Genomic DNA, 15,849 nt, shown 5'->3' with positions numbered 1-15,849 from the left:
TTGCAGATGGCCGCTTTCTCTCTTGTCTTCACACGGCTCTTTTCTCCATACCTGCACACTCCTGGTGTTGCTGCTTCTTCCAAGGACACCAAACTTATTAGATCAGGGTCCCACCCTTATGGCATCATTTAATTATAAGTATCCTTTCTCCAAAAACAGCCACATTTAGGGGTTAGAGTTTCATTTCAAAGCTTGAGCTAACACAAGGTTTTTGAAAATAATAATGTCACTGTGGAATTAGGGACATTCAGATCCTTAAAAAGAGAATGAGATGGTTGGATGGCATCACTGAATCAATGGACACGAGTTTGAGCAAACTCCAGGAGACACTGAAGGACAGGGAAGCCTGGTGTGCTGCAGTCCATGGGATTGCAAAGACTTGGACACCACTTGGCAATTGAACAACAATAAGATCCATAAAGACTCTTAGAGTTCACTTGGCCCAAGAGTTTTTAGCCTGGAGTTTAAGGAATTGCTATAAAGAGGGCCACCTCTTTGCTCACCTCTGAAGGGGTGTCATTAGTCTATATGAACTGTGCCCTTTGGAACCATACAATTCTAAAGTACATATTATGTATTGCATAATATCTATGGCTGAATATGATGGCCTTGAAAATGGTCTGTAAAACTCCTTCCTGAAACTAAAAAAAAATTAAAAATAAAAAAGACAGGTGCACCTCAACATTCATGGCAGCACTATTTACAAGAGCCAAGACAGGGATGAAGCCTCAGTGGATACGGACAGATGAAAGGGTAAACAAGACAGGGTACACGCACACAGAGCAATATCGCTCAGCCATAAAGGGGTGACATCATGCCATGCCCAGCAACAAGGAAGGACGTAGAGACGATCACACTACGTGAGACAGAGGAAGACAAGCGTTATATGGTAACACTTAGTGGTGAGGTCTAAAAGTGGATGCACATGGACGTCTTCACCAAAGAGAAATGGCCTCAGAGGGAAAGGAGATGGGTGGTGAGAAACGAGCAGGTAGAGATGAACATACACACGCTCTTTTAAAAATAATCAACAAGGACCCTTAATCAACACCGCATAATAAACTATATGGGAAGGAAACCCAAAAAAGGACATGTCCGCATCTATGCGAAGGGAATCATGTTTGGTGTACACCTAAAACAAACAAACACCCCCTACCACATTGTAAGGCACCTGTACGCTAATACAAATACGAATTATAAAAAGAGAATGCTGACTCTGTTCCCCTCAGGCCTTGGTGCCCTGGACTGCTGGCACATCCCTGGGCAGGCTTGGTTCCCAAGGATGGACTATCATGGGGCTGACAGAGCTGGGAGGATATACCAGCCAATGAGCCCTGCCCCATGGACCTGGCATGCCTGCTCGCCTCTGCAGGGGCCCACAACCTCCAGATCCAGGGGGTCCTCCTGCAGTGAAACCATGCCTACTGCACCCACAGGATGTGGAGCCTCTGGGCTGGAGGAGCTTTGAAAAGCCCCATGGGCTCCATGTCTCGTGGTGCTGGGGTTCCCATCTCTAGGCTCCTTCTTTACAGTCACCCCATCTATGGATGAAAGCACCCTCCACAGAGTGGGATGGCAAGAATTAGGATTTGTCCAGGATGTGGGGGTAAGGAAGGAAGAAGGAATGGGACACAAGCCTTGGGTGTTTCTTCTGGCACATTCCACTCTGATTGACAATCCAGGAACAGGACTTTCCCTAAGACTCTGGTTCCCCCAGTAACCAGAGTTGGGCATAAAGACAGTAACCACCTTGTGGTCATTTCTCACAACAAACCTTTGAAACCAATGCTGATGGGCACTTGATATTCACAAGGCCTGTGGCTGCTGCTGCTGCTGCTAAGTCGCTTCAGTCGTGTCCGACTCTGTGCAACCCCATAGACGGCAGCCCACCAGGCTCCCCCGTCCCTGGGATTCTCCAGGCAAGAATACTGGAGTGGGCTGCCATTTCCTTCTCCAATGGATGAAAGTGAAAAGTGAAAGTGAGGTCACTTAGTCGTGTCCGACTTGTAGCGACCCTGTGAACTGTGGGGCTATAAGTAAAAAATACCTGCCCTCAAGAAATGTCCTAGGGAAGGTCATCAGAAAAATATCCAAAACAGGGCAGGTGTTTGAAAACCCAATTTGAATAAATAAGTTAACTCACACTGTCTAAAAAAAATGACATGAAACTATGTTAATATCAGTAAAGATGGGAGAAATGCAAATCAAAACTTCAAATACCTCACACCAGGTCAGAATGGCCATAAACAGAAAGTCTACAAATAGTTAATGCTGGAGAGGGTATGGAGAAAAGGGAACTCTCCTACACCAGATGCTGGAAATGGAAATAGAAAACAGCCACAGTGGAGGACACCAGGCAGGTTTCTTAGCAATGAAAATGACAATGGAACCCTACACCTAAAGCAACTAGAAAAGGAAGAAATGAAGAACCCCAGGGTTAGTAGAAGGAAAGAAATCTTAAAAATTAGGGCAGAAATAAATGCAAAAGAAACAAAAGAGACCATAGCAAAAATCAACAAAGCCAAAAGCTGGTTCTTTGAAAGGATAAATAAAATTGACAAACCATTAGCCAGACTCATCAAGAAACAAAGGGAGAAAAATCAAATCAATAAAATTAGAAATGAAAATGGAGAGATCACAACAGACAACACAGAAATACAAAGGATCATAAGAGACTACTATCAACAATTATATGCCAATAAAATGGACAACGTGGAAGAAATGGACAAATTCTTAGAAAACTACAACTTTCCAAAACTGGACCAGGAAGAAATAGAAAATCTTAACAGACCCATCACAAGCACGGAAATTGAAACTGTAATCAAAAATCTTCCAGCAAACAAAAGCCCAGGTCCAGACGGCTTCACAGCTGAATTCTACCAAAAATTTAGAGAAGAGCTAACACCTATCCTGCTCAAACTCTTCCAGAAAATTGCAGAGGAAGGTAAACTTCCAAACTTATTCTATGAGGCCACCATCACCCTAATACCAAAACCTGACAAAGATCCCACAAAAAAGAAAACTACAGGCCAATATCACTGATGAACATAGATGCAAAAATCCTTAACAAAATTCTAGCAATCAGAATCCAACAACACATTAAAAAGATCATACACCATGACCAAGTGGGCTTTATCCCAGGGATGCAAGGATTCTTCAATATCCACAAATCAATCAATGTTATACACCACATTAACAAATTGAAAAACAAAACCATATGATTATCTCAATAAATGCAGAGAAAGCCTTTGACAAAATTCAACATCCATTTATGATAAGAACTCTCCAGAAAGCAGGAATAGAAGGAACATACCTCAACATAATAAAAGCTATATATGACAAACCCATAGCAAACATTATCCTCAATGGTGAAAAAATTGAAAGCATTTCCTCTAAAGTCAGGAACAAGACAAGGGTGCCCACTTTCACCATTACTATTCAACATAGTTTTGGAAGTTTTGGCCACAGCAATCAGAGCAGAAAAAGAAATAAAAGGAATCCAAATTGGAAAAGAAGAAGTAAAACTCTCACTGTTTGCAGATGACATGATCCTTTACATAGAAAACCCTAAAGACTCCACCAGAAAATTACTAGAACTAATCAATGATTATAGTAAAGTTGCAGGATATAAAATCAACACACAGAAATCCCTTGCATTCCTATACACTAATAATGAGAAAACTGAAAGAGAAATTAAGGAAACCATTCCAGTCACCATTGCAACGGAAAGAATAAAATACTTAGGAATATATCTACCTAAAGAAATTAAAGACCTATATATAGAAAACTATAAAACACTGGTGAAAGAAATCAAAGAGGACACTAATAGATGGAGAAATATACCATGTTCATGGATTGGAAGAATCAATATAGTGAAAATGAGTATACTATCCAAAGCAATTTATAGATTCAATGCAATCCCTATCAAGCTACCAACGGTATTCTTCACAGAGCTAGAACAAATAATTTCACAATTTGTATGGAAATACAAAAAACCTCGAATAGCCAAAGCTATCTTGAGAAAGAAGAATGGAACTGGAGGAATCAACCTGCCTGACTTCAGGCTCTATTACAAAGCCACAGTTATCAAGACAGTATGGTACTGGCACAAAGACAGAAATATTGATCAATGGAACAAAATAGAAAGCCCAGAGATAAATCCACACACATATGGACACCTTATCTTTGACAAAGGAGGCAAGAATATACAATGGATTAAAGACAACCTCTTTAACAAGTGGTGCTGGGAAAACTGGTCAACCACTTGTAAAAGAATGAAACTAGAACACTTTCTAACACCATACACAAAAATAAACTCAAAATGGATTAAAGATCTCAACGTAAGACCAGAAACTATAAAACTCCTAGAGGAGAACATAGGCAAAACACTCTCTGACATACATCACAGCAGGATCCTCTATGACCCACCTCCCAGAATATTGGAAATAAAAGCAAAAATAAACAAATGGGACCTAATTAAACTTAAAAGCTTCTGCACAACAAAGGAAACTATTAGCAAGGTGAAAAGGCAGCCTTCAGAATGGGAGAAAATAATAGCAAAATGAAGCAACTGACAAACAACTAATCTCAAAAATATACAAGCAACTCCTACAGCTCAACTCCAGAAAAATAAATGACCCAATCAAAAAATGGGCCAAAGAACTAAATAGACATTTCTCCAAAGAAGACATACAGATGGCTAACAAACACATGAAAAGATGCTCAACATCACTCATTATCAGAGAAATGCAAATCAAAACCACTATGAGGTACCATTTCACACCAGTCAGAATGGCTGCGATCCAAAAGTCCACAAGCAATAAATGCTGGAGAGGGTGTGGAGAAAAGGGAACTCTCTTACATTGTTGGTGGGAATGCGAACTAGTACAGCCACTATGGAGAACAGTGTGGAGATTCCTTAAAAAACTGGATATAGAACTGCCTTATGATCCAGCAATCCCACTGCTGGGCATACACACTGAGGAAACTAGAAGGGAAAGAGACACGTGTACCCCAATGTTCATCACAGCACTGTTTATAATAGCCAGGACATGGAAGCAACCTAGATGCCCATCAGCAGATGAATGGATAAGAAAGCTGTGGTACATATACACAATGGAGTATTACTCAGCCTTTAAAAAGAATACATTTGAATCAGTTCTAATGAGATGGATGAAACTGGAACCTATTATACAGAGTGAAGTAAGCCAGAAAGAAAAACACCAATACAGTATACTAACGCATATATATGGAATTTAGAAAGATGGAAACAATAACCCTGTGTACGAGACAGCAAAAGAGACACCGATGTATAGATCAGTCTTATGGACTCTGTGGGAGAGGGAGAGGGTGGGGAGATTTGGGAAAATAGCATTGAAACATGTATAATATCATGTATGAAACAAGTCGCCAGTCCAGGTTCAATGCACGGTACTGGAGGCTTGGGGCTGGTGCACTGGGATGACCCAGAGGAGGGGAGGGGAGGGAGGAGGGTGGAGGGTTCAGGATTGGGGGCGTGGGTATACCTATGGCGGATTCATTTCGATATTTGGCAAAATTAATACAATATTGTAAAGTTTAAAAATAAAATAAAATTTAAAAAAATAAAAAGAAAATGACAATGGAATTAGAATACTCCCTAACACCACACAGAAAAAGAAACTCCAGACAAATTAAAGATCTAAATAAAAGGAGAGATACCATGAAACTCTTGAGGAAGAAAGCAGAACATACTTTAACATAAAATTCAGCATTTGTGATCATGAAAAATAAAAACAAATGGGACCTAATAAACATTAAAAGCATTTGCACAGCAAAGGAAACCATTGGTTAAAGAAAAAGACAACCCTCAGAATGGAAATAATCCTTGCAACCGAAGATACCCACAGGGAATTTATCTCCAACACATACAAACAACTCATACAGCTCAACAACAACTCACCTAACAAAAAAAATCGTCCAAAGATCTAAATGCACATTTCCCCAAAGAAGTCATAGATGGCCATAAAGCACATGAAAAGATGCTCATCATCACTAGTTCTTAGAGAAAGGCAAATCAAATATACTATGAGGTATCACCTCACATTGATCTATCAGAATGACCATCTCGAAAAATCTACAAGTATAAATTCTGAAGAGGGTGTGGTGAGAAGGGAGCCCTCCTACACTGTTGGTAGGAATGTAAATCAGTATAACCACTAGGCAGAACATTATGGAGGTTCTTAAAAAAAAACTCAAGTGATGCAGCAATTTCATACCAAGGCATAGATCCAGAGAAAACCAAAATTTATAAACACCTGCACACAAACATCATGGTAGCACTGGGTACAATAGCCAAGATGCAGAAGCAACTTAAGTGTTCATGAATGGATGAATGGATACAGAAGATGGGGTACATACACACAATGCAATATTACTCAGACATAGAGAAGGATGAAATGATGCCACATCCAGTTATAGGGAAGAAACTATAGGTGATCATACTAAGTGAAGTGAGATGGGGAAAGACAAGTATCATATAATACCACTTCTGGTGGAATCTAAAAACGGATATGAATGAACGTCATTAGAAAGAGAAACAGATCCACAGACTTAGAAAAGAAAATTATGGTTACCAAATAAGAAAAGGGCAAGTGCCGAGGTCCAGCCCCAGCTGATCCAGGGAGTTCGAAGGGGAGACAGCGTTGGCGAATACACTGGCTTTAATTAGATATTAATTAGAGATATAAAGAGTAATAGAATGAGGATAGCTCAGCAGGAAAATTCAGTGGAGAAAAGAAGCTGAGTAGCTTGGTTTACGAGGGAAACCAATAAAACTTCAAGACAAGAAGTTTGCACCACTTACGTAGGCCGCAGGCGTCCTTCCATCCTCCTGAAGGAGAGGAGACACTGAGGCCTCCCCAGTCAGATCTTAGAAGCCCAGGCAAAATTAGTAAGCTTGGCGGGCTCCACGCTCCAGATGGAAACTCAGCCAGAGTTTGAGAGAGAGAATGACATGGAGAGACCAGTCTTTCAAGGAACTGATCCCAATTCTTTATTTTCCAGGGTCTGTTTTTATACACTGAGATGTTATACAAAAGTCACGAGGGGTCAGCAGTCCTGACTTTTATTAAAGTCAGGTGCTTCATACAGATGTATACAGAGGTCTTAGGGGTGTTACATCATCTTCTGGCCAGGGGGCCTGCTGACAATTTATGACCCTCTCCTTGTGACAGCGGTCAGTCAACACTTATTTCTCCAGGGGTGATTATTCTTAAAACAGACACCATCCAAATAAAGTTACATTCCTATAGGGTGAGGGTGTAGTGGGTTTTAATTAAGGAAAGAATTTGCTTAGCCTAAGGTCTAACGTGATTAATATCAAAGGTTAATACTTATTTCTTCTATATATTCATTAATGTGTATAAGGGCAGGGGATGTGGAAACTTAGCCGTGAAAATTGGCTCAACAAATGAAAAACCCTTCACGAATACAATTTCTAATCAGCCCACTATACTTATGCTAATAGTTTTCTAACTTCTTTAAAGAACCTGTTTTTAGAAGGTTTAAAGCATCTCTTGCCTCTCACGGTTGGGAGGCTGTGAGCAATCACATGTGGCCGGACAAGCCTGTCAGGCAGGCTAGAGAATCTTCAGAGGAGTTTGTAGGTTGAAACACTCCTGTCATGCCAGGAATAATTATTAACTGGAGCTCTAAGTTAACTCCTTCTCCGAAAGAGGTGGTGGGGGACAGCCCCCCGTAAAGTCAGAGGTGTAGGTGAGAGCACAAAGTAGTAAAGTAGGAAGGCTCTGGTTTTTGGGGGTAGATGCTCGAAAATTTCCAGGGGGACTCCTGAGGCTCGATCCCGCCTTTGCGTATGTCGAGCCTCCTTCCTCATGACCTTTGCCATGGGTGGAAGTCCTCACGCCGGCTCCCGGTAGGCAAGGAGTAACTAGCTCTGTTCCAGTCAAAATATACACCTTAAAACAAATGCTGTTGTTGTCTAGTCACTCAGTCATGTCTGACTCTTTGCCACCCCATGGACTTCAGCCCATCAGGCTCCTCTGTCTATGGGATTTCCCAGGCAAGAGTACTGAAGTGGGTTGCCAAGCCCTCCTCAAGGGAATCTTCCAAACTCAGGGATCAAACCCACGTCCCTGCACTGCAGGGGCAGTCTTTACCACTAACCTACCGGGAAAGCCCCACACTGGAACATTACTCAGCCATAAAACAAAACAAAACATCATACTGGCAGTACCATTGATGGACTTTCATACTAAGTGAGGTAAGTCAGAGAGAAAAAGACAAATATCCTAAGATACCACATACAGGTAGAATCTATAAATTCATACCAATGAACTAAGGTATAAAACAAAACAGACTCACAGCCTGAGAAAACCAAATTATGATTATCAAAAGAAAGTTACAGGAGAGGAATAAAGAGTTTGGGATGAAAATATACACACTCACATATATCAAGTTGATAATGAAAAAGGATCTACTGAATAGAATAGGGAACTCTACTGAAAAAAAAAATCTATAATATCCTATATGAGGAAAAAATAGAAAAAGGATAGACATCCATGTATAACTGAATCAAGTTCATGTACACCTAAAACAAACAAAATGTTGGAAATCAATGCTATTCCAATATAAAATAACAATAAATTACATATTAAATTACATGAACTCATTCTAGAAGAAACCAGACCACGGTGACCCTATAAATTAGATGTGCTATGTTATGACATTAATATGACACCACCAAAGGTGATGTCACCCAGCAGAACACACAGCAGCAACCCACTCAAAGGTGCCTGATCTTATATGAATGCAACTAGATGAACAGAAGGAAAAGGACCCACAGGTTAATCAGGGCAACACCCTCAATTCAGAGGATGGGAATCTCAGGGGGGACAAGACAGGCTGCAGGTAAAGAGCAGACACAGGGTCTCCGGGTACAGGTTCCTGACTCATGCGCATGGGATGAGACCCACACAATTTCCAAACCCAGCACATTTCCAGTCTCCAAAGTGATTCCACCTCCTAGACACTGCACTCGGGGTCACACAACCCTTGCTTAGGACACCAGTTTCTGCTGGTTGGACCCCTAAGGTGGAAATGAGGGGGTTCCTGTAACCTCCTGGGATGGTAGAAAGAAGGGTAGGGTTGGTCTCCTCTCCCCACATTGTCCCACAGAAGTCCTCCCCTTTTCCTTTGGTTCTGTGATATTAACTGTTTCTATGGCTGTCATGATCATGTTGAAGGCACCACCTTGGTTCTGGCAGGCTCGATCCTTTCTTGTCCCACTGAGGAGCTGAGAAAACACACCAGACGCAGGGCTGGAAGACGAGGGGCAGGTCTGGTCTCTGCTGAGTAGGACGGTCGACCTGAAGGAGGTCATGGCAGCAACCTCACCTGATCCCACTGGCTTTTTGCCTGATCCACATACCCTGCAGTCAATCCACCACGTGCCTGCCTCTCTTCTCACCATGTTCATTCTGGTGAATTGGAATAATTACAAGGTAGCCCACCTGAGGAGTCCCCAGGAGCCCCAGGGAGGGGGAACCTCGCAGGGGTAAAGAGGCAAACAGGTACAGGCCTGTGTAAAGTGAATACACTAAAGCATTCATTCCTAAACACAAGTGAAGCTCTCACGTGCTCTTCCCTCTTTCTTAGCTTTGTGTGTGGGGTCTCCCCGCACACGATCCTGACCATGCAGAGGGGGTGAGACTCACACAGTCCCCAGACCCCCCACCTGGGGTCACACGTCCCCTCAGTCAGGACACCATGGCTGTGGTCAGCGGGCCCCCAGTGTGTAAACCAGCCAGGCCCCTGGGGCCTCCTGGGACCCAAGAAAGAAGTGAAGGGTCCTCTCCTCTCCCCACAGTGGTCCCTGAGAAGTCAGGCCCCTCCTGTTGTCACTTTGGTTCTGTGTGAGTTTTTTTGCTGGTTTGAAAGCTCGTACTAGAGTTGAACACACTACCTTGGTTCTGGCGGGCTCTGTCTTTCCTGTCCTGCTGAGATGATGAGGAAACAGGAGAGCTGGGCTGAAGGACAGGGGGCAGCCCTGTTCTCTTCTGAGGAGAGTCGACCGGGAAGGAGATCGCAGCGGCAACTCACCTGCTGCCTATTGACTTCTTGCCCGATCCCTGGAATCAGCTCAGCAGGTGAACCTGCCTCCCTACTCAACCCAAATGTGCTGGAAAATTGGAATAATTACCAGGTAGCCCACCTGAGGAGCCTCCATGCCCCAGGGAGGGGGGACCTGGCAGGGTGAGAGACTCAGAGCCCACTGCAGTCCCAACTCCGGGAGGGCCACGGAACCCCCTCAGAGAAGAGCACGTTGCCCAGAGCAGCCACCTCAGCTCCAGACCCCAGACATCTGAGGGCTGACATTCAGATGCAGGCATGGAGTTTTCCAGGACAGAGGCAGGCCAGGTCCCACCCAGGTCTCCAGTCCTAGCTCACAGAACAGGGTCAGGTCTAAATGTTCTCACTGTAGAAAGTACACGGTCATGTCTAAACATCATCAGTGTAGAGAAGTCTAAATCTACCACATAAATGGTAGATTTAATTTAAACTTGGCCAGGTTTAAATTAGCTTAAAGCTGCTCTCCTAGGAGGCACAGGTCACACACATGCAGAATCTCTCACTGCTGGAGGGGGCTTACCCTCGTTTGGACTAGGATGTACATTTCTTGAAGGAGAAATCATCACTGGGTTCCACACTTTACCCACATCAGGAAACAGAAAGAATCTGTGTCATTTCAACAGGCAAAAGAAAAATGTCACCAATTTCTCTGCCCATATGATGGTCAGGATCCAGGGGACAGCTAGGAATTTCTTAGAGTGCAGCCCAGTATCCTGTAAAGACAGACAGAAAGTGGCCCGATTCCAGCATCACAGGCTTCCGGCAGGAGGTGGCCACACTGTAAACCTTCTGGAAAAGGATATTCTTTATCAGAGAAAAATGTATTGTTGACATTACAAGCATACTAGCTATTATTTGCAAACCTAAAATATTCTTAAAACCTTGGCACCCTGATCTTTGTGGTTCCCATTGGTTCCTTTGTATTCAGATTTTCTAGGTAGAAGTGAGCCATCATTTCAAACTAGTTTCTTCTAATTCTGTATTTCTTAACATATCAATGAAAGGTCACACTTGAAAAAAAAATAAGAAAATTCCTGCAAACAATTAGTGACTCAGCCCACAAACTGCATATATTTCATCTTCTAACAGTTTCATTTTTCTCCCTGAAGAAACCTGAAAAAATAGGCCCCCTGATTTTTTTTGCTTCTCTGATCTCTGTTCATTTCCAAGGCAAACCATTCAATCACACAGTAATCCCAGTCTACGCCCCAACCACTAATGCCAAAGACCTTCAAGACCTTCTAGTCTGTTCAGTCAGTTCAGTTGCTCATTCATGTCCAACTCTTTGCCACCCCATGAACTGCAGCACGCCAGGCTCCCCTGTCCATCACCAACTCCTGGAGCTTGCTCAAGCTCATGTCCATCGAGTCAGTGATGCCATCCAATTATCTCATCCTCTGTCCCTTCTCCTCCTGCCTTCAATCTTGCGCAGCATCAGGGTCTGTTCCAGTGAGTCAGTTCTTCGCATCAGGTGGCCAAAGTATTGGAGCTTCAGGGTCACCATCAGTCCTTCCAATGAATAGTCAGGACTGATTTCTTTTAGGACTGACTGGTTTGATCATTCTAGAAATAAAGACCTTCTAGAAATAACACCAAAAAGATGTTTTTGCCCCAACCAGTAATGCTGAAAAAGCTGAAGTTGAATGGTTCTATGAAGACCTACAAGACCTTCTAGAACTAACACCCTAAAAAGATGTCCTTTTCATCACTGGGGACTGGAATGCAAAAGTAGGAAGTCAAGAGATACCTGGAATAACAGGAAAGTTTAGCCTTGGAGTACAAAATGAAGCAGGGCAAAGACTAATGGACTTTTGCCAAGAGAAAGCACAGGTCATAGCAAACACCCTCTTCCAACAACACAAGAGAAGACTCTACACATGGACATCACCAGATGGTCAATACTGAAATCAGACTGATTATATTCTTTGCAGCCAAAGATTGAGAAGTTCTCTACAGTGAGCAAAAGCAAGACCAGGAGCTGACTGTGCCTCGGGTTATGAACTCCTTATTGCCAAATTCAGACTTAAATTGAAGAAAGTAGGGAAGACCACTAGACCATTCAGGTATGACCTAAATCAAATCCTTTACAATTATACAGTGGAAATGGCAAATAAATTCAAGGGATTAGATCTGATAGACAGAGTGCCTGAAGAACTATGGACAGAGGTTCATAACACTGTACAGGAGGCAGTGATCAAAACCATCCCCAAGAAAAAAAAAAATGCAAAAAGACAAAATGGTTGAGGAGGCCCTACAAATAGTTGAGAAGAGAAGTGAAAGGCAAAGGAGAAAAGGAAAGATATATCCACCTGAATGCAGAGTTCCAAAGAATAGCAAGGAGAGATACGAAAGCCTTCCTCAGCGATCAATGCAAAGAAATAGAGGAAAACAATAGAATGGGAAAGACTAGCATCTCTTCAAGAAAATTAGAGATACCAAGGGAACATTTCATGCAAATATGGGCACAATAAATAACTGAAATAGTATGGACCTAACAAAAGCAGAAGGTATTAAGAAGAGGTGGCAGGAATACACAGAAAACTATACCAAAAAGGTCTTAATGACTTGGAACTACAATGGTGTGATCACTCACCTAGAGCCAGACATTCTGGAGTGTGAAGTCAAGTGGGCCTTAGGAAGCATCACTGTGAACAAAGCTAGTGGAGATGATGCAATTTCAGCTGAGCTGTTTCTAATCCTAAAGGATGACGCTGTTAAAGTGCTGCAGTCAATATGCCAGCAAAACTGGAAAACTTAGCAGTAGCCATAGGACTGGAAAAGGTCAGTTTTCATTCTAATCCCAAAGAAGGGTAATGCAAAAAAAGAAGGGCAATGCCAAAGAATGTTCAAGCTACCACACAATTGCACTCATTTCACACGCTAGCAAAGTAATGCTCAAAATTTTTCAAGCTAGTCTTCAACAGTACATGAACAGAGAACTTCTTCAAGCTGGATTTAGAAAAGGCAGAGGAACCAGAGATTAAATTGCCAACATCCACTGGCCCATAGAAAAAGCAAGATAATTCCAGAAAAATATCTACTTCTGCTTCATTAATTACACTAAAGCCTTTGACTGGGTGGATCACAACAAACTGTGGAAAATCCTTGAAGAGATGGGAACACCAGACCACCTTACCTGCCTCCTGAGAAACCTGTATGCAGGTCAAGAAGCAACAGTTAGAATCAGACATGGAACAACAGACTGGTTCAAAATTGGGAAAGGAGGGCATCAGGGCTGTATATTGTCACCCTGTTTTTTTAACTTATGTGCAGAGTACATCATGCAAAATGCCAGGCTGGATGAAGCACAAGCTGAAACCAAGACTGGAGAAATATCAATAACCTCAGATACACAGATGATACCACCCTAATTGCCAAAAGTGAAGAAGAACTAAAGACCTTCATGATGAAGGTGAAAAAGATGGCTTAAAACTCAACATTCAAAAACGTAAGATCATGGGATCAGGTCCTATCACTCCATAGCAAATGGAAAACAGTGATAGACTATTTTCTTGTGCTCCAAAATCACTGCAGACAGTGACTGTAGCCATGAAGTTAAAAGACACTTGCTCCTAGGGAAAAAAGCTATAACGAACCTAGATAGCGTATTAAAAAGCAGAGACATTACTTTACCGACAAAGGTCCATGTAGTCAAAGCTACTGGTTTTTCCAGTAGTCATGTATGGAAACAGATGTGAGAGTTGGACCATAAAAAACACAGAGTGCCGAAAAATTGATGCTTTCGAACTGTGGTCCTGGAGAAGATTCTTAACAGTCCCTTGGACTGCAAGGAGATCAAACCAGTCAATCCTAAAGAAAATCACTCCTGAACATTCATTGGAGGGACATATGTTGAAGCTGAAGCTCCAATACTTTGGTCACCTGATTCGAAGAGCCAACTCATTGAAAAAGACTCTGATAGTGGGAAAGATTGAAGGCGGAAGAGAAGGGAAGACAGAGGACAAGATTGTTGGATGGCATCACTGACTCGATGAACATGAGTTTGAGCAAACTCTGGGAAATGGTGGACAGGGAAGCCTGGCGTGCTGCAGTCCATGGGGTCACAAAGAGTTTGACATGCCTAAGCGACTTAACAACGACAACATATCATAGAAAGGGCATGTTACACCATATTTAACTACTCCCATACTTAGAAACATTTGCTATAATAAATAATTCTGCAGTCAGAATCTTTAAGTTTTTTTTAATGCTATACACGTGTGTGTGTGTGTGTGTGTGTGCAAGCGCACGCTCAGTCACTCAATCGTGTCTGACTTTGTGACCACATGGACTGTAGCCCACCAGGCTTTCCTGTCCTTGGAATTTTCCAGGCAAGAATACTGAAGTGGGTTGCCATTTCCTATTCCAGGGGATCCTCCCAACCCAAGGATTGAACCTGTGTTTCTTGCATCTGCTGCATTGACAGGTAGATTCTTTGCCACTGTGCCACCTGGGAGCCGTTAAGGTTCTTATAATGTATTCATTCTATGCAGAGTCTCCAAACTGTGATTACTGGTAAATGGTATATTTAGATCTTTATTTAATTCATTTAAAAAATATTTATTTTAGGCTGTGTGTTGTCTTAGTTGCAATGCAGAGGATCTTTTGTTGTGGCACTCAGGCTTCGTGGCCCCATAGCATGTGGAATCTTAGTTCCCCAACCGGAGATGGAACCCAAGTCCCCAGCATTGAAAGGCCGATTCTTAACCACTGGACCACCAGGAAAGTCCCTATTTAATACATTTAAAATTTTTGCTTGTTCAGGGTATCAAGCAGGAAGGAATGTGTTCTACATTAGTTAGGTTACGGATTTGGCTGCAGGTAACAAAAACTTGCAAAAGCTATTACTTATATAACAGTCAATTATGTCAGCAATATTTATAAAATAAACCATTTCCCACTGAATTAAAATGCCCTCCTTGTGTTTATTTAGGCAAACCTACAATTGATCTGTTTCTAAATGCTAATTTGTTCCATTTTTTGATGTAGACCATTTTTAAAGTCTTTATTGAATTTATGGAATATTGCTTGTTTTTTATATTGCTGTTAGTCTTTTTTTTCTTTTTTAAATTTTATTTTTAATTGGAGGATAATTACAATATGGTGATGGTCTGCATCAACATAAATCAGCCATAGGCATACATATGTCCCCTCCCTCTTAAACCTCCCTCCCACTTCCATCCCCCTCCCACCTCTCTAGATTATTACAGAGCTATTGCTTCTGTTTTCTGTTTTGGGTTTTTGACCTCAAGGCATGTGGGGTTTTTTAAACTCCCTGACCAGGGGTTGAACCCTCAGCTACTACACTGAAGGTAAAGTATTAACCACTGGACTGCCAGGGAAGTCCCTAAACTGTTCCATTTTTATATTAAAAGAGTTTTGTAACAATTGGTAGCTGCTCTTATTATATTAATTTATAGTTGTTGATATATTAGTAATTTATCTTCTGTTAACTGTTAAAGCTATTTGATTTACACTATTTCCACAGATCAAGTTAAAGTCAGTCAAAGTTGTTTTGTAAAAACTGGTTTGTCCTAGCACCTGGATATTATCATTTGAGGCAGAGGTCATTGTCTTAGTTCCAGGTTTTCAGTGTTAAGAAGCATCTCTACCCCACCGGGACTACAGCTAAGACATTAAAGATTTGTTTCACCAACATAGCCTTAGAGGAAAAGAAACCATTACTGAAGTAAAAGCCTGATCACAGCAGAGATCTAG

The sequence above is a fragment of the Bos mutus genome, chromosome 29 (genome assembly GCF_027580195.1).
Source record: "Bos mutus isolate GX-2022 chromosome 29, NWIPB_WYAK_1.1, whole genome shotgun sequence".
Taxonomy (NCBI): domain Eukaryota; kingdom Metazoa; phylum Chordata; class Mammalia; order Artiodactyla; family Bovidae; genus Bos; species Bos mutus.
The sequence above is the reverse complement of the archived record's forward strand: the minus strand, read 5'-3'. Positions refer to the sequence as shown.